The 17,113-nt window shown below is 47.3% G+C and overlaps 1 protein-coding gene and 1 long non-coding RNA gene across 2 annotated transcripts in view; one reads left to right on the top strand and one right to left on the bottom strand.

Annotated features, from left to right (window-relative positions):
- PLXNA4 (plexin A4) overlaps positions 1-17,113 on the bottom strand; it is a 621,967-nt gene that overhangs the window by 487,119 nt on the left and 117,735 nt on the right. The gene's annotated exons all lie outside the window — the stretch shown is intronic.
- LOC309352043 lies at positions 11,290-12,397 on the top strand. Its single transcript, XR_014161054.1, has 2 exons — positions 11,290-11,417; positions 11,941-12,397. It is a non-coding gene; the product is annotated as an uncharacterized lncRNA (long non-coding RNA).

Below are 17,113 nucleotides of genomic sequence, written 5' to 3'. Positions count from 1 at the left end.
GTGGTACTATGAGTTGTCTTAATCTGCACACTATACTTCTGTTGATGCAGCCTAGTATAGCGTTAGCTTTTTTTTTTGCTGCTGCATCACATCACAGTGTTGACTCATGTTAAGCTTGTGGTCAAGACCCCTAAATCCTTTTCACATGTACTGCTAGTAAGCCAGGTGTCCCCCGTCCTATATTTGTGCACCTGGTTCTTCCTGCCTACGTGCAGAACCTGGGATTTGTCCCTACTGAAATTCATTTTGTTAGCTTGCTCCCTCTTCTCCCATTGCCTGAACTTGCAAGAAAGGAGTCTGAGGAACTCAGGCAGATAGAAGGGATGAGAGACAAAGTTCTAGGCCCAACAGACAAAATAAAAATTGGTAAATTGCCACGCCTGGATAAAATCCATGCAAGAGTTCTTGAAGAACTAAAAATGTGGCATTGCTGACCTTCCAACTAAACTATACAACTTGTCCCTCAGATCAGCATCTCCAGGTAAAGCAAGGGAAGACACCTTGTCTGAAACTCAGGAGAAATGCCACCAGTCAGTGTGGACAATATTGAACTAGGTGGATCCCAATGGTCTGACTCAATATAAGGCACCTTCCTATGACCCTATGAACATCTCTTTAGATGAAATCCAGTGGAAACTTCTTCTCTTCCTCTTCCTCCTCTTCCTTGGCCTCCTTGCTTCTCTTGAAATTCTATGAAAGCTTAATTCAAGGAAGAAACCTCTGAGTATGTTCCAGATTACACTTTGGGTGCAATAACAGTGACGAGTCTATTGCATGCAGAACATAACTTAGTGGCCTTCCTGGAGTTCTGTGTTGGATTCTTGCCTGCCCTTTTCGCTAACACAAGTTGATCTGGTTAAAGTTGTCCCCACTCACTGGGAATAGCACTGGTAAAAAGCTACATAGGGCACTGGCCTCCAGAAATTCCACAATGTCCCACTCTAGCTTTGAAGACTCAACACCAGACATCATCCTATCTTTACAGCTAAAGCAATTACAAACTTGTTCTAAATCAAAAAGGACGCTGAGACTCCCAGGGTGCTGAATCCCACGCAGAGTCCCAGATATATATTTATGGATTTGTGCAAAAATCATAGCATTCACGGTAGTAACACATAATGGAAAAGAGGTGTTGGGATTCCTGGAAGTTGACGTAGCCATTCACAAACTGTGTCTCCCAACCTGAATTTATTTCTGAGCTTTGGAAATACTTGGGTTTTTTCTTTCTTTTTCCTCTTCTTTGGTCTCTCTCCCTCTCTCACAAAAATTTACAGATCTCTACATGTGCCCAGTTTTAAAATTGCCATGAATTTAGGCTCTAAAAAGCCTCCCCCCATTCATTAATTGTGCCCACAAAAAGCACAATGTTGATATGGCTACGGTTGGCTAAGCTTGGGGGAGGCGGTCATGGTGTTCTGCGAGAGCAGAGGCACACATCAGTAAAACGACTGCAGAAAAATGGCCTTGATTAAGCCATATGAACAGTCACATCAAGACTGCTTGTTTACAGTGTGCTTATAGGCAGTTATAGGCGTATAGATCCTGCCAACCTAGCAGTTTGAAAGCACAAAAGTGCAAGTAGATAAACGGCGTTGGCAGATGAAGGTGATGGACTACATGGAACTGGCAGAAATGACTGGCAGAATCCGAGACCAGGGAGAAGAGTCAGTGGAAGAAGATTGGAAGAAATTTAAAGATTATCTACAGAAATAATGTAAAATTAAGGAATGTTAGAAAGATGTTGGAATGAAGTTACATGGCTTTAGCAGAAATGTTATAAAGAATTAAGTATAATAGATTGTAATTGGATTAAAGGAAAAAATAATGTTAGAATTTGTTAAGTTAAATGATAGGACAGAAGTTTGAGGAAGATGGAAAGGATTTGCTGAAACAATCGAAGTGGAATACAAAAAAGGGAGGTGTGAGGAGGTCGCTGAAACAAGCAAAAGAAAGTTAATAACATTGAAAGTATTGGTTGTGTTTCTTTTTTCTTTCTTTCTTTCTTTCTTTCTTTCTTTAACTGTTTTTGTTGTTGTTTTTGTTATGTATATGTAATATTTTTGTTTTTGGGTTGTATTGTATGATTTTGTTATGTTTAATTCTTTTTCTTTTTTCTTTCTGTAACTTTCAAAACTTTAATAAATATTATTATTTTTTTTAAAAAAAGGGAAGGTAAACGGCGTTTCTGTGCGCTGCTCTGGTTTGCCAGAAGCGGCTTAGTCGTGCTGGCCACATGACCCGGAAGCTGTACGCCGGGTTCCTCAGCCAATAAAGCGAGATGAGCGCCGCAACCCCAGAGTCACCCACAACTGGACATAACGGTCAGGGGTCCCTTTACCTTTACCTATAGGCAGTACGCCGGGTTCCTCAGCCAATAAAGCGAGATGAGCGCCGCAACCCCAGAGTCACCCACAACTGGACATAACGGTCAGGGGTCCCTTTACCTTTACCTATAGGCAGTTAAGAGTGGAGTTGATGGAAAGGCAGCTGACTTGGAGAAACTGAAAACTGCCATGAACCGGAGGCTCAAATTCCAGAAATAATTTTGGGAGTTCTCCTAGTCCAACCAAAAATTAGGAGTAGCTGAACATAGGGCAGAGCGAACCCATGAGATATATATTGACAGAATATAATGTGGGAAATCCACACATCATCCTTATAGATTCAATGCTGATCACCGGAATGATAAAAGATGCTCTTTTTTGCAATGTATATTTTTAAAGAAGGGTGAATACTAATCTGGGTTATTTGCAAGCAGGACTGTAGCCCTCACCTCTTGCCCCCGTTTCTCCCTTTTAAAAAAAATTTCCATTTTTATTAAAGGTTATGTTTTTGCTTCGCATCTCTGAGAAAACTTCAAGGTTATCTCCCTCTTTGCTTGTCTCTCTGAGGACTGCAGTGGAGGTAATTGGGAAGAGTCAAGCGAGAAAGGCAGCAGTGACCAGAATAGAATCAGTGTGGAATGTAAATTGACTTGGGCCAGATCCACACATACCTTTACATCACTTGATGTTGCTGCATTTATTGTTGGACTCCAAGTCCTATCAGACCCAGCTAGTATGAATAGTGATAAAGGATGAATGATGGGAGCTGTAGACCTAAAACATTAGTAGGTCCTCAGGTTCTGCATCCTTGCTGTAAGCATGTGGCTATGCTAGCGTATTTGGAGTTTGTGGCACAATCTATCGTTCCCAGATGCTAAGAGCCAGTTGTCAGGAGTCCAGGTTCCCAGCTTTGATAACACAGTAAGCATAGGTAATTGAAAAGGAGGATTTATTGCAAAAACAGATAACTCCAGAAGACTCGAACAAAGCCTCCAGCATCATTACTCAAGATGACCCTTCTGAAGACTCCTTCCGGTGTCTACAGAAGATATTGAACTTATGACCCTTACGTCTCTTGTTTTGCTTTCTATCTAGCAGCTCTCCCATTCGCCAACTTCAGAACCCACTCAAGTCTCAAAACACATCTGGCGCCTGGCTAATTTCTAACATTGCTTAGCCACTGTGACTAATACAGTGCTGAACTCGCTGCACATTTTTATTTATTTTATTTTTATTTATTAAATCTGTATACTGCCCTTCATCCAAAGATCTCAGGGTGGTTTGCAGGGTATAAATACAAAACAAAAGCACAAAATACAGAAAACAGAAACAAAACAAACCCATAACCGCTCCCCTTCTACAAACACAGGTTAAAGGGCATAGACTGTTAAACAGCCCAAGGCCTGGTGAAAGAGGAATGTTTTCACTTGGTGCCTAAAGGTGCACAATGAAGGGGCCAGGCAAGCCTCCCTGGGGAGACCATTCCACAAACAGGGAGCCACGGCAAAAAAGGCCTGTTCTCATGTTGCCACCCTCTGGACCTCTTGTGGCGGAGGCACATGAAGAAGGACCTCGGGTTATGATCCCAGGGTCCAAGTCGGCTCATACGGGGAGAAGCAGCCCTTGAGATGTTTGCTTAGTTCTTCTTAGGTTTTCCATGCTTAGCAGGCTTGAACAGCATGGACCACACATCCTATACCTCCCCACAAGAAGCGGGTAAGAAGGAAAGAGACAGCTCTATCTAGAAATACGAGGAAGAAGAAAATTGAAGTTACAGCCTAGCACTGAGCAAGTCCTATGAGTAGCTACCTGGGATGTTAAGAGAGAGAGAGGTCACTGAACTCCATTTCTGCAAAACAATTCCACAGAGCTCTTTAAATCCTTGTTATGTCTTTCTTCTTTTATTTCTCCACAATCCCTGAAGCCCTACCTGACGGCAGTGGGCTGCAGAAGCCGAAGAGGACTGAGGGAAAATGTTTTACATTTCCCAGTACCTTGCTGGGCATTTGTCACATGTTGTAAGCTGGGCTTCACACTCCTGCTGTGTCAGAACCATGCAATTTGAAAACTTTGAAATTTTGGTTGCAATCTTGTTTACAACCGCAAACCTCAGTGCAGTTCGTTTGGCTTCCATCCGAGGCATTCTGAACTGGACTGCTCTACAGGGTTGTACAGTGGTACCTTGGGTTAGAGACGCTTCAGGTTACAGACTCCGCTAACCCAGAAATAGTACCTCAGGTTAAGAACTTTGCTTCAGGATGAGAACAGAAATTGCGCAGCAGCAGCACGGCGGCAGCGGGAAGCCCCATTAGCTAAAGTGGTACCTCAGGTTAAGAACAGTTTCAGGTTAAGAACGGACCTCCATAACAAATTAAGTTCTTAACCTAAGGTACCACTGTATGAAATTCAAGAGAGAGCTCTCCCGTGAATTAACAAAACAGATTACGATGGCAGAGTGTTCCCTTCTTAAGGACTTTTCACAAGTAGTGCATTTTACAATAAATGTAGTTTGTTTGTTTTTCTTTGCCCATGGTTGTATTTCTGGGCTTAGAACAAAGTGAACCAATTTTCTGAATGTATTTTACTGGGGAAGGGGAGTGGTTTGCTTAGCTCAATTCCAAATTGAGGGAGGTGAGCGTGCCCATTGGGGTACATGAAATGGAGAAGGGGAGGAAAAGCAAATCAGAGAGCAATGGGTATTCAATGTGTGTGCTTTTCGGCAGAATTTCTCAAGCTGCCCTCTTGCCCCCAGTTGATGAAGAAGAAAACATTTCTTCTTCTTCTTTTTAAGCTGACCTTTCCTTCTTTCTACAAGTGCTAATCATTGGAGAATTTCAATGGCAATCTTGTTTTAAAAAACAAAAATGGAGAGTTAATCAATTCCGAAGTCAAGTATTTAATAGGCTTTCTTGAATAATACAATGAGGATGAAGAAGAAATGGTGACCGATGGTCAGGAAAAAAGCAAGTTGTGATTAAGCAGGCCTTACTCTGCATTTTCCGCCGCAGAGGATCAAAGAGGGGTGCAAACTCTCCAGGGTAAATAGATGGAGGAAAAGGACTGATTGGAAAAACATGGCCTTGCTTGGCGAGCGCTCAGCAACCCTCCATCCCATCATCAGCTGCAGCCTGGAGCCTGAGCAAACACACCTTCTCAGGAAAGGGCTTTGCCACAGAGAGAGAGAGAGAGAGAGCATCACAAATCCCTCTCCTTATTAAACGCCATTCAATCCCATCCTCGCCCAGAGCCACAGCACCTCCTCTTCTGTCACACCCTTAATTGCTCAGTGCCAAGGGGGATGGTTCTGTGGCAGAGGCAGCCTGCTTCCCTACCCCTGTGCTACAAAGTGCTAAATGATTAGGAAGCCTGGGAGAATTGCACCATCACTGCTCTTCCCATCTGTTTGTAGCAGAGATGTCGGCAACGTTCTCTAAAGAGCATGAAGGCAGCCCTGGCGGATTAATCCAAAGGCCCATCTCGTCCTGCAGTCTGCTTCCAGCCAGGTGCCTGCAATGGTGAGGACCACAAGCAGGGTGCTGGGTATTCAGAGGGATAGGAGCTCAGAAGATGGAGGTTCCATGCAGCCACCACGGTTGATCATTCAACAATGGGTCTGTAGTAAGGTAAAGGGACCCCTGACCATTAGGTCCAGTCGTGACTGACTCTGGGGTTGCGCCGCTCATCTCGCTTTATTGGCCAAGGGAGCCGGTGTCATGTGGCCAGCATGACTAAGCCGCTTCTGGCGAACCAGAGCAGTGCATGGAAACACTGTTTACCTTCCTGCCAGAGTGGTACCTATTTATCTACTTGCACTTTGACGTGCTTTTGAACTGCTAGGTTCTAGGTGGGCAAGAGCAGGGAATGAGCAACGGGAGCTCACCCCGTCGCAGGGATTTGAACCGCCGACCTTCTGATCGGCAAGTCCTAGGCTCCGTGGTTTAACCCACAGCACCACCCACGTCCCTAATGGGTCTGTACCACCTTTTTAATAAGGCATCTAACCTACTAGTAATAATCACATTGATGTGGCAGTGAATTCCACAAATCCGTTGTCTGACATGCAAACTTTCCTCCTCCTTGCCCTGAACCTACATCCAGAGACCCCAAATTCTCGCATTATGAGACAGAGCAAAATACTCTACCATTCATCATTTCATGTCATGTGCCCCCCTCCCCCCCAAAAAACCCTGTGGTTGTCCCTGCCCCCTGCAAAGACAGGACACCCCAATTCTTTAGCTTTTCCCTTAGGTCAAAGTTGGGGAACCTGGGTCCCTCCAAATATTGCTGGATTCAGAGGTGGACTTTGGTAAAAAAAAATTGTAATATTGTGCCCTGTGCAAGGCCAAAATTGGGCACCCACAAATGGATCCTCTGAATTATGGATCTTCTCAGTCTTGTGTCCCCTCAGCTCAGCAACCTGTGCTGGGGAACAGCCCACACTGCCCTAAATCTGGCGCTGCTGAACTATAAACCCCAATGTTCCTAAGAACTGATTGTGTTGGTTGGGGCTGATGGGGGAAGTTTTCGCCCAATAATATCTGGAGGGGCACAGCTTCCCTGCTTCTCATTTGCCTTGCCCTCTCCCCGACAGGGCAAAGCAACATGATAGGGCCACTCAGGAGGAAAGGGGGCCCCTGGGGTCCTCTTGCCCAAGGGCCCTCCGAAACCCAGAGCCAACACTGCCTAGAAGGAAATGCCAACCCATCACCCATAACTTAATGTGCCTTTTGCTACCAGCTCTTTGCTCCTTGGCACTTCAAAGGTGAATAGGCTCGCCACTGCAACTGTGGAAATAGTTATGAGATTCAGGAAAAAAACATTTTATCTGCCTTCTTTGTTCTCTTTTCCAAAAGTTGAACGTGCACACCTTGTTCTCCTCTCCCGCTCTCCTCATCTGCCTCTGGCACATCTATTATGTGCATTTTTCATTAGGAGCGTTTTGCAAGCGATCTGTTGATTCACGGTATTAGAATTGCAAACAAATGCCATCATTTCCCCTGCATGTTCTTCATTTCGGATTCTGCATTGATTTCCCGGCATTGTTGGGCCACTTGAGTGACACTTCACATTGATTTCAACCCTTTTAAAGATTCCGCTCCCAGATGCACCAGCCCATCAGTTCTTCCGCAAGGATTCAAGAGTCTGCAGCAGTCAGGAAAAGGAAAAGGAAAAAGCCCAATACACAGGCAACTCTAATGAGGGCAGACCTTGAGCTTAATTTGTGCCAGGGACCAGCCCTCAGCCTTCAATGAATCTCAAGCCTGAGTTCTGGAATATGGGGAACAATAGCAAAGACCACTTATTCTCAACATATGCAGAGTTCCTCCCCTTGTACAGCCTGATCACACAGAATTCCTGAAGATGTTTTAGCAAAGGCTACTGTCAGGGAACTGACATCAGAGCGAGAGGTGGAGGCAAGGCTCCAAAGCGATGCAGGAGAGGGGACCAGCAGGGGGGAAGGAATTCAGCGTAACACCAGTAGAGAAGGGAGGGAGATGGAGGATTCGGAGAGAGGTCTCCAAGACTCTTCACCCGAGACCAGTGGAGAGAGCATGGGGACGCCTCTGCCTACTCCTTCCTTGCGTAGAAGAGTTCCGCGCAGGGAGAGTAGGAGGAGACTTGGCGTCAAACAGCTCTTATGCTGGAAGAGGCTCAAGAAACGCCCACTGACGGATTCTGCAAGCGACTGAACGGCCATGGAGTGAGGGCTGTCAGCCAAGGCATGGTTAGCCAGGCACTCTAGCCGAAAGTAACGGCAACTTACGCACAAGTAACCCCTTATAACCATTACAGCTACGTAAGAAGGAATACTGAGTGTCTTTATCGCAAAACTGAAGTGTTCAAAGTGCATCACATGCATTAACTCAGTTCTAATAAACTGGGCCAATACTGAAATCTCTGTAATGTGGATAAGAATACTGGATTGTTGTTAGCTTCCATCTGTCTCAAGACACAATGGAGTGCGCCTCCTGGGGTGAAGTCAAACAGCTGCATTAGCAGCACCTAGGTTGGGCAGTGTGTGTGGAGGTCCTTGGCTGCCCAGATGACAAGACCCCCCCTCTCAGCCTCGCCGATGTGGTCCAAAGGAAAGCAGAGCAAGATGTTTGGCACCAGCTTGGCTGCAGAAGTTGCCAGAAGGAGGCGTACAAGACGCCATCCAACTGTCTCAGGGAATTCACTCTGAATTTGTGTAGTGTTTACTTCTGAGCCTTTTCTTCTCCCAAATATATCCCACAAGGCAGCGGAGGTTTGGAGCAGAGATTTCCTTCTGCTAGATGGGCTACCTCCCCAGGTTGATGAACCCCACCTGCCCCTCACTTCCCTCACACACGAGCGAAACTGCCTTATTGACTGTTGAACCCATTATTGGTCTCATCTGCTCAATCCACCGCAGCCTGTCTTCATATGCAAGGGAAGTCCAAATACTATTAGTACAGTAAGGTCTTCCTGGATCACAGTTACCCCAGCTCTGACAAAGAGCTTGTGGTAGGTGCTGGATTTGCGCTCGGGACACTCGCATTAGAGGAAAGATAAGGGCTGGACTTTTTTTCAGCCAGAACTTGCCGGAACTCAGTTCCAGCCACTCTCAGGTGGGTGCTATTTCCATCATAAGAGAACAAGGGAGGCGTTTGTGGTGAGTTCTGGCACTTCTTTTTCTAGAAAAATAGCACTGGATGAGGGAGAAATGTGTTCCATTCATGCGAGCCTACCTAAGCTGACTTAAAGGCTGCCGTTGTCTGAAATTTGCATTTTGCGATAAAGTTGTTATACCAAAAGATGTATACAGATACGTGTGTCCTTGCACACACTAGCAAAGGGGTGTCCTTTATTTGCTGTTGTAAACCCAGGTTTGCCATGAGGCAGCTCCTTAGATTAGCACTAGTGCAGGAAACTTGAAAAGCATGGGCATATGTACATGTGCCAATGCTTCTTTCAATACTCGGGTACATTCTCCTGGGAACACATCTAGGACCACCAGACCAGCATAATACAATGTGCAAAGTTACATCAGATACCTCCATATGAGATCCACACTTTGCATCTTTGCTTTAGGGAACACCCTGGTGTTTCTCACAAGGATTATGATGTGCAGAGCTGCCCTTAGGTGCACACTTTTACACATCTAATTTGTACATCGGCTGCCTCCTTCTTGCTTTTACCAAAGGTGCCATGGGCTTTGAAGACACGCGAACTCAGGACGCAAGGGAGAAACGTGCTAAGAGGAAGGCACGCTTGGCAAATCCACACCGTGATCGACTCCCACCCAGAAACCAATGTCCCCACTGTGGAAGGACGTGTGGAGCCAGAATTGGCCTCCACAGTCACTTACGGACTCACTGTTAAAACTGTATTTATGGAAGACAATCTTACTTGGCTACGAGGGATCGCCAAAGAAGAAGGTGTTTCTCACAAGGATCATGATGTGCAGAGCTGCCCTTAGGTGCACACTTTTACACATCTAATTTGTACATTGGCCGCCTCCTTCTTGCTTTTAGCCCCAGCCGAATAAAAAACCCAAATCTGGTACACCTCCAATACTGCAATCGGAATCAATAAATGTAAATAGGCAGATTTGCCAGCTCCAAATAATTTATTCCAAGAGCAGGATTTTTTGAATTTTCTTGGTGCTCAGTGTGGAGAGCTCTGCCCTTTGAAGAGCCCCCCTCATTATGCTCTTGTGCTTGCAAATGGCTGATTGATTTTATTGCTGTGGCAAAGATCTAGGAATATGAACTGCTCAGTGCACCAGAATGTCACCAGTGTAACTTGTATTGTAAATAGCCACTGACACGCTGACTTCATTGTTAATGTAAGAGCTGTAAGAGGCTATTAATTTCATTATTGCTCAATCAGCAATGAGCACAAGTGCCACCATAACCCCCCAAGCTGCTTGGCTGGTTTCAGCAGAGAGGGTGGAAATGCCATCAGGAAAGCTGGAAACTTAACTGGGAAACAGCAGAAGATTATTGATGGCGTGACTTATTAGGAAACGGCGCCCAATTCTCAGAACGCCATCAAATGGATGAGATTATTATTATTACTACTACTAATTGTTCGAAGTGCAGTACTCTGAACAACAGTCCTTTAAGGTGGGCCAGTACCATTATCAAAGTGCAGAAGGGGCCAAAACCTACCCAAGAAAGCAAGAAATAAAAAGTGGTGTTTTTTTCTGGGTTTGGTTGGTTGGTTTTTTAGGATTCACCATGCACATGTTTCCAAGAATAGGCTTCTCTGGCAACCCTTGCCCAGTTAAAACAGCAATTAAGCCTAAAGAAGACGGAATTAAAACATTGGTATAGTGTCCTGTCTTTTTAAGACGTACAAAATGCTTGCAAAACACTCTGAAGCCCCCGCTGATTTCAAAGGGGCAGTTTTTAAAAAACTGAATTACGGAACTTGAAACTGCTCAACTGTAAGCAGGATTGTGTCCAATTTTTGATAACAACATGCTTTTGAAATAAAATACTGCACTGGTCTCCTTATACAAATTGCCCTACAAATCATTTTTATGTACTGGTTATAGCAAACTGCAAAAGAAAAAGAAAAAATCATGCTTCTTCCTCTTTCAACATCTTGCCCATTTGAAAATCATTTGCTTGGGTCTGGGGAGAGAAATCCAATATCCAGAAATAGCTGCATTCTTATTCAGCATGTAAGATCTTGCTCTTAACATTCAATTTGCTTGGCAAAATCTTTCAGATTCTAACATTTATGCCGCTCAAAATTATATTTCCAGAAAGCAGAGAACTAGGCCACCATGAGAGTAAAGGAAAAGAAAGGAGGGGGACCAGTGCCTTGCCCAGTAGCACCAGATCCAGAAAGTTCAGCCACAAGTCCTGGAGAGTTGTGGCTATACTTCAGCGTTCACTGATTGGCCAGAGGCCATTGTGACATCAGTCCTACACCTGACTGGACATTGTGAGGACTTCCTGCTGGAATGTGAGGTGCAGGCGGAGTTGTCAGGCTACGGACACTTTACAAGAAGGTGGTGAAAGCTGAAACACGCCTCTCAGTCAGCGACCACTCATTGTCCATAAAGATTCAGAAATGGAGAACAGGAAACACCAGGAAATATTGACTCACCTACTGAAGGTAAATGTCACCAAGGAAAGGCTCATTCATTGTAAGGTACTCTCTGTAGGCTAGGGTTACCAGACGTCCCCGGTTCCCAGGGACAGTCCCCAGATTTGCAAATCTGTCCCCGGATAAATTCCGTCCCTGGAATGTCCCCAGATTTGCAAATCTGTCCCTGGGAAACGTGGCAGCGGCAGCCTCAGCAGCCCGGAGCCAGCCTGGTAGCGCAGTTGGCTCTGGCTGGCTTCAGGAGCTGCTCGCTGCCATGGCGCCCGCCATTTTTCCTCACCGGAAGTCCCCATATGCTGTGTTGTGCACAAGACACATCATATGGGGACTTCCAGGAGGCAAATTGGCAGGCGCCACGGCAGTGAGCAGCTCCTGAAGCCAGCCAGAGCCAACTGGCCAAAGTCACCCAGCAGCTGCATGTGGAAGAGCAGGGAATCGAACCCTGTTCACCAGATTATGAGTCCACCGCTCTTAACCACTACACCAGCTGGCTCTCATTGGGGGCCACAGATTTTCTATCCTTGCTTTATAGGTCCCGGTGAAACCTCACCGGTCCTTTGTGTTCATCTGTCCACTGCTGAGCTAGCAGTTTGGCTGCCGCCCTTCAGCACTCTCCAGATGTGGTACCCAAGTGAATCAGAGGACAGAGCAGCAAATCCCACGGCTGCTGCTGCTAACATGCCACTGTGGTGCAGGAAGTCAACGGAGCCAAACTCCTGGTTCTACACCCTTTACACACATAAAAAAAACCCCACATTATTGTGCATCCAAGTCAGGCTCTCTCTGCCCCCTGCCCCCCTCGCCCTGCACTTCATGCTACAAATTATTAAAGAGATATTTAGCTGCCACTCCGTTCCATCTAAGGAGACAAAAACCTCTTCCGCTTGAAGTCACCACAGATCCATCAGAGTCTGGCCACTGCCTGTCACTCGTGCATCACACGCCTCATTCATATTAAAGAGAGGTTGTTCTGCAGGGTTTAAACACCAGAGGAGTGTGTGCGTGCACGCACGTGTTTATTTTTAAAAAAATACCGATCGCTACCCAGAATGTAACGGCAAGTCAGGAGAAAATACGATTTAGAAGCAAATTCTTTTAAAAGAGGCAAATGCTGAATACTAATCCTGGCTTCCTTGGCTGCATGGCTGTTGAGCCTTCTATCGGGCACACATGTTGCATAGCTAATTTGCGTTCAGTGCGAGGATTAATAATGCATGGCTCAAATATCAATGCAAACTCGTTCTTGGGTGCCTCTTGGTCTTTGGGCCATGAGAAACCAGCCGCTCTACTCTTGCCTTGCCAGACTCCTTCAGCAATGGCCAGCCTCCAGCTGGGTTCTTCCTGTTTCCAAGGCTTGAGTCTTTCTCAATTCAAAGAGCAGAGGAGCAAAAGATCATGGGACACTGCCTTATATTCCATTGGTCCATCTAGCCCAGTATTGTGTACCAGGTTTCATAGAGAGCAATTCTTTCCCACCACTAACTGGTGGCCAGGACTGGCTGGATGCTGAGGAGTGGGGGGGGCACCAGATGAGGAACCCCCAAGGGAAGAAGGCTCAGAGCCTGGGGAGTGTTGGTAAGACGATGATGAATGGTCAGAGGGAGAAGAGGCAGCAGCCTGGGGGGAGGAGGAGGTGTAGGAAGCTGAAGGGGCAACAGGCTTTAGTGAGTAAGAAGAGCCTGTGGCAGAGAGCAGTCCTGATTCGGAGGCTGGAGAGGAGGAGTGGCAAGGGACAGAGTTAAGTCAGGCTGCTGAAGAATCCAAGGAGTCTCCCCCACCCTGCTGCAACCAGCTCCCTCCCCCCTCCCCCTGGTCTCCCAGAACACAGAGAGAAATGAAAAGAGCAGATGAGAGATTGGTTGCATGCAGACGCAATCTCCAATTGCTTGGAGGGGAAACCTGGAGAGGAGAGGACCTAGGCAGCTGTGGGAAGGGGGGGACCTTCATGTTAGGATATAGTTCCATTCCACCTTAAAAGGAGCAGGCATGATTGGTGTGTCACATGCCTGTTTACTTCCAGCAGTCTGCTGGGAACTTCCGTTTTGTGTTACTGCTGTTTTGCTGGAGACAAAGGGAAGCAGACATGTTTTCCTCTGTCCCTGAACTATGCTGAATAAAATGCTGTACATTATGCTTACACATTTCTCTGTCCGCCTCTTCTGCTGTGAGAAGATTTACACACTCTGCTGACAGAGCGTGCACGGGTCTCTAAATGTATCTGAGGCTCGTGTCGCTGATTGATGCTGTTCCAAGGGAGACCAGCTGCCGGCCAGTGGCTGGAGCCAGCTGGGGGCCTGCCTGATGCCTGCCTGATGCCCCCGTCTTCCCAGCAGTATCCCAACATTTCAGTCCTTGCAACTGCCTCGTTAGGGCAAGACCTACTGGGAAGAGTTGCTGGGATCACTAGACCTGTGCTGTTCCGGTTTCTTTGAATAACTCTTTGAACAAAGAGTTAACTTACTGAAACCAGTGTTTTTTAATTGCTGACATACACCTGACTATGGTTCGTGACTTCAGGAACGTTTCGTGAATGGCACAGGTCCAACTGCGACCATGTGGAGAGATCTCTGGATGCCAGGTTGCCAACTGACATCTCCAGCTAGCTGGCTGGCACTGCACATAGTAGCACTGCAACAAAAGAAACACGCCATGTGCTTCTACGGTGCCACGTGATTCAGATTAGCCCAAGCTCACCCAGTGAGCTTCATGCCTGAGTCAGGATTTGAACCCTGATCTCCCAGATCCTAGTCCAACACACCAATTACAACACCACACCGCTTTCGTAGAGTACTTCTACTATGGGGCAGCTATATAAATTAAGTAGGTCAATAAATATGTGTGATGGGATAGTGAGCTGCTTGTGCGTAAAAGCTTGATCCCTCTGGGGTTTGGCTGGTCATCCAAACCGATGCACTAACGGAGCCCCCAAAGCATGACTCCGTCAGTCGCTGGTAGAATCTGACAGTGGGCGTCTACGGAATTTACGCCAACATAAAAGCTCTTTGACAGACATGCGCTTTCGAGACTCTCTGCGTGACAGTTTCCGGCGAAGGGTGGGCGTTCCCAACGGGGGTCCCGTTACCTCTCCACTACTCTCACTGGAAGCATCCCAGAGCCTCCCCTCCGCTGTGACTCCTGCACTCCCCCTGCTGGTTCCCTCTTCTACTGCAGATTCTCTCCTATTCTCCTGTAGCCTGTCCACCACCTGTCTCTCCGATGGCAGTTCCCTGACATCCACCTCCCCCCCAGGGCCCCCTTCACCCCCTCCCGCCTCCTCTCCCACTGGCGGTGAGGGCGGAAAGCCCCTGAAGGAACTCTCCTCGTCGTCCGAGGATTCTAACACTTCCAGCCACGGCGTACCGTCTCTCTCCCCGTCTTCCTCTTCTTCGTCGGAGTCGGCTTCTTCACCCACCCCTGACTCTGGGAACCCTTCAAACTCTCCTTCCTCATCGGTGGTCCCAAAGTGTTCCCTTCTAAATCGAGCCACGGGTTGCGGTTTTCTTGGGAAACGCTGATGAAATGTTTCTATTAAAACCTCGTCATTGACTACCTCTGCTGGTACCCAAGTGTTTTCCGACTCTGCTTCCCCCTCCCATTCTACCAGATATTCCACCTGATTCCCCTTCCACCTGGAATCAATGATTCCTGCCACGTTCATGTCGCGCTCTCTCTCTTCTATCACGGGCGTTTGGGTGGCCTCTCTCTCACGCTCCCCCCACTCGCGTCCCTCTCGGTACGGCGACAGTAATGACCTGTGAAATACTGGGTGTAATTTCATGTGACTGGGCAGCCTGAGTTTGAATGCCACTGGGTTGACCTGCTGTATGACCTCAAAGGGTCCCAATCTTTTGGGCCTCAATTTCTTACTCCCGCCCTTGAACGGTAGCCCTTGGGTGGACAACCACACCCGGTCCCCCACCCTTATAGTTTCACCTTCCCTCCTATTTCTGTCTGCTTGCTTCTTATATTCTTCCTTGGCTTTCTCTAAGTTAAGTTGAAGCTGACGGTGGATCGCCTCCATCTCTTCAAAAAAATATTCCGCCGCCGGCACGCTCCACCTCTCCCCTCCCTCTCCTGGGAATGCCCGGGGGTGACACCCATAATTTGCCAGGAAGGGACTCATCCCTGTGGACACGTTCTCCGCGTTGTTGTAGGCAAATTCTGCTAGAGGTAACTTATCCACCCAATCATTTTCTCTGTCTTTTACATAACACCTCAGGTATTGTTGTAAAACCCCATTTGCCCTTTCCGCTTGCCCATTGGTTTCTGGGTGCCGGGCAGTTGAGAAATTGAGTTCTACGTGCAGTAAGCTCATAAGTTTCCTCCAGAACCTGGAAGTAAATTGTTTCCCTCTGTCGCTGACCACCCTCAAGGGGGCGCCATGCAACTTGAAAATATGTTCTACAAACAACTTGGCGGTTTCCTCCGCTGTGACTGCATGTGAACAAGCTATAAAATGACACATCTTGGTTAATTGATCTACCACCACCATGACAGCTGTTTTGCCTTTGGATTTTGGCAGGTCCGTCATAAAATCTATGGATACTGCCTCCCATGGCCTTTCGGGCGTGGGTAAGGGTTGTAATAGCCCCGCTGGCGCCACCCTCTCTCCTTTCGCTCGCTGGCACCTGTCGCAACCCCTGACATATTCCCGTACGTCCTCCCTCACCTTGGGCCACCAAAACTCCCTGGTAACCAACCACATGGTTTTGTGCTGTCCAAAATGTCCCGCTGTGGGGCTGTCATGCAACTGCTTGAGTACTCTGCCCCTCAGTTCCCCGTCGGGTATGTACAGTGCCCCTTTGTAATACAACGCCCCGTTCTTTTCTTCGAACCCCCCTGTGTTCTCCTCTGTCCTCCGGAGCTCTCTGAGTTTCTCTTGGGCGTATTCATCTTTCTCCGTACCCTCTATCAGTTCCCTCTGCCCCACCAATGCCGCCCCACACACCCAGCGGTCTTCAGAGATTACATGCCTTGCCTCAGGCGCTCCCTCCCCCTCTAAGTACTCAGGTTTCCTGGAAAGAGCGTCCGCCCTCACGTTCTCGGAGCCGGGCACGTAACGAATCTCAAAGTGGAATTTGGAGAACTCCTGGGCCCATCTCACTTGTCTCTGGTTCAGCACTCGGGCTGTTCTCCAGTATTCCAGATTTTTGTGGTCAGTTCGGACTTGAACCTTGTGCTGCGCCCCAATCAGCAAGTGCCGCCATTTCCGGAATGCTTCATGAATGGCGAGCAGTTCTCGGTCGTACACTGTGTAGTTCCTCTCTGATTTGTTCAACTTCCGCGAGAAGAATGCACACGGTCTCCATTCAGACGTATCTTTTCCCGGCTGGAGAAGAACGGCCCCCACCGCTCGGTCTGACGCGTCAGTCTCCACTCTCATTGGTTGTTGTAGATCCACGTGCAAGAGTTGCTCTTCCGACGCAAACGCCTGCTTTAAGCGTTCGAACGCTTGTTGCGCTTCTCCCGTCCAAACAAATTTCTTTTTGCTACTAAGACAATCCGTGATGGGCGCTGTTAAATGGGCAAAGCTTTTGATGAACTTCCTATAGAAGTTTCCGAAGCCCAGGAACCTTTGCACGTCCTTCTTGGTCTTTGGTGTTTTCCATTCCAGTACCGCTTGAACCTTGCTGGGATCCATGGCCAATCCCTTGTCAGACAACCGGTACCCCAGGAATTCCACCTCCTTGGTATGAAACTGACAC

The sequence above is a fragment of the Podarcis erhardii genome, assembly GCF_964252035.2.
Source record: "Podarcis erhardii genome assembly, chromosome: 10".
Lineage (NCBI taxonomy): Eukaryota > Metazoa > Chordata > Lepidosauria > Squamata > Lacertidae > Podarcis > Podarcis erhardii.
The sequence above is the reverse complement of the archived record's forward strand: the minus strand, read 5'-3'. Positions and strand labels throughout refer to the sequence as shown.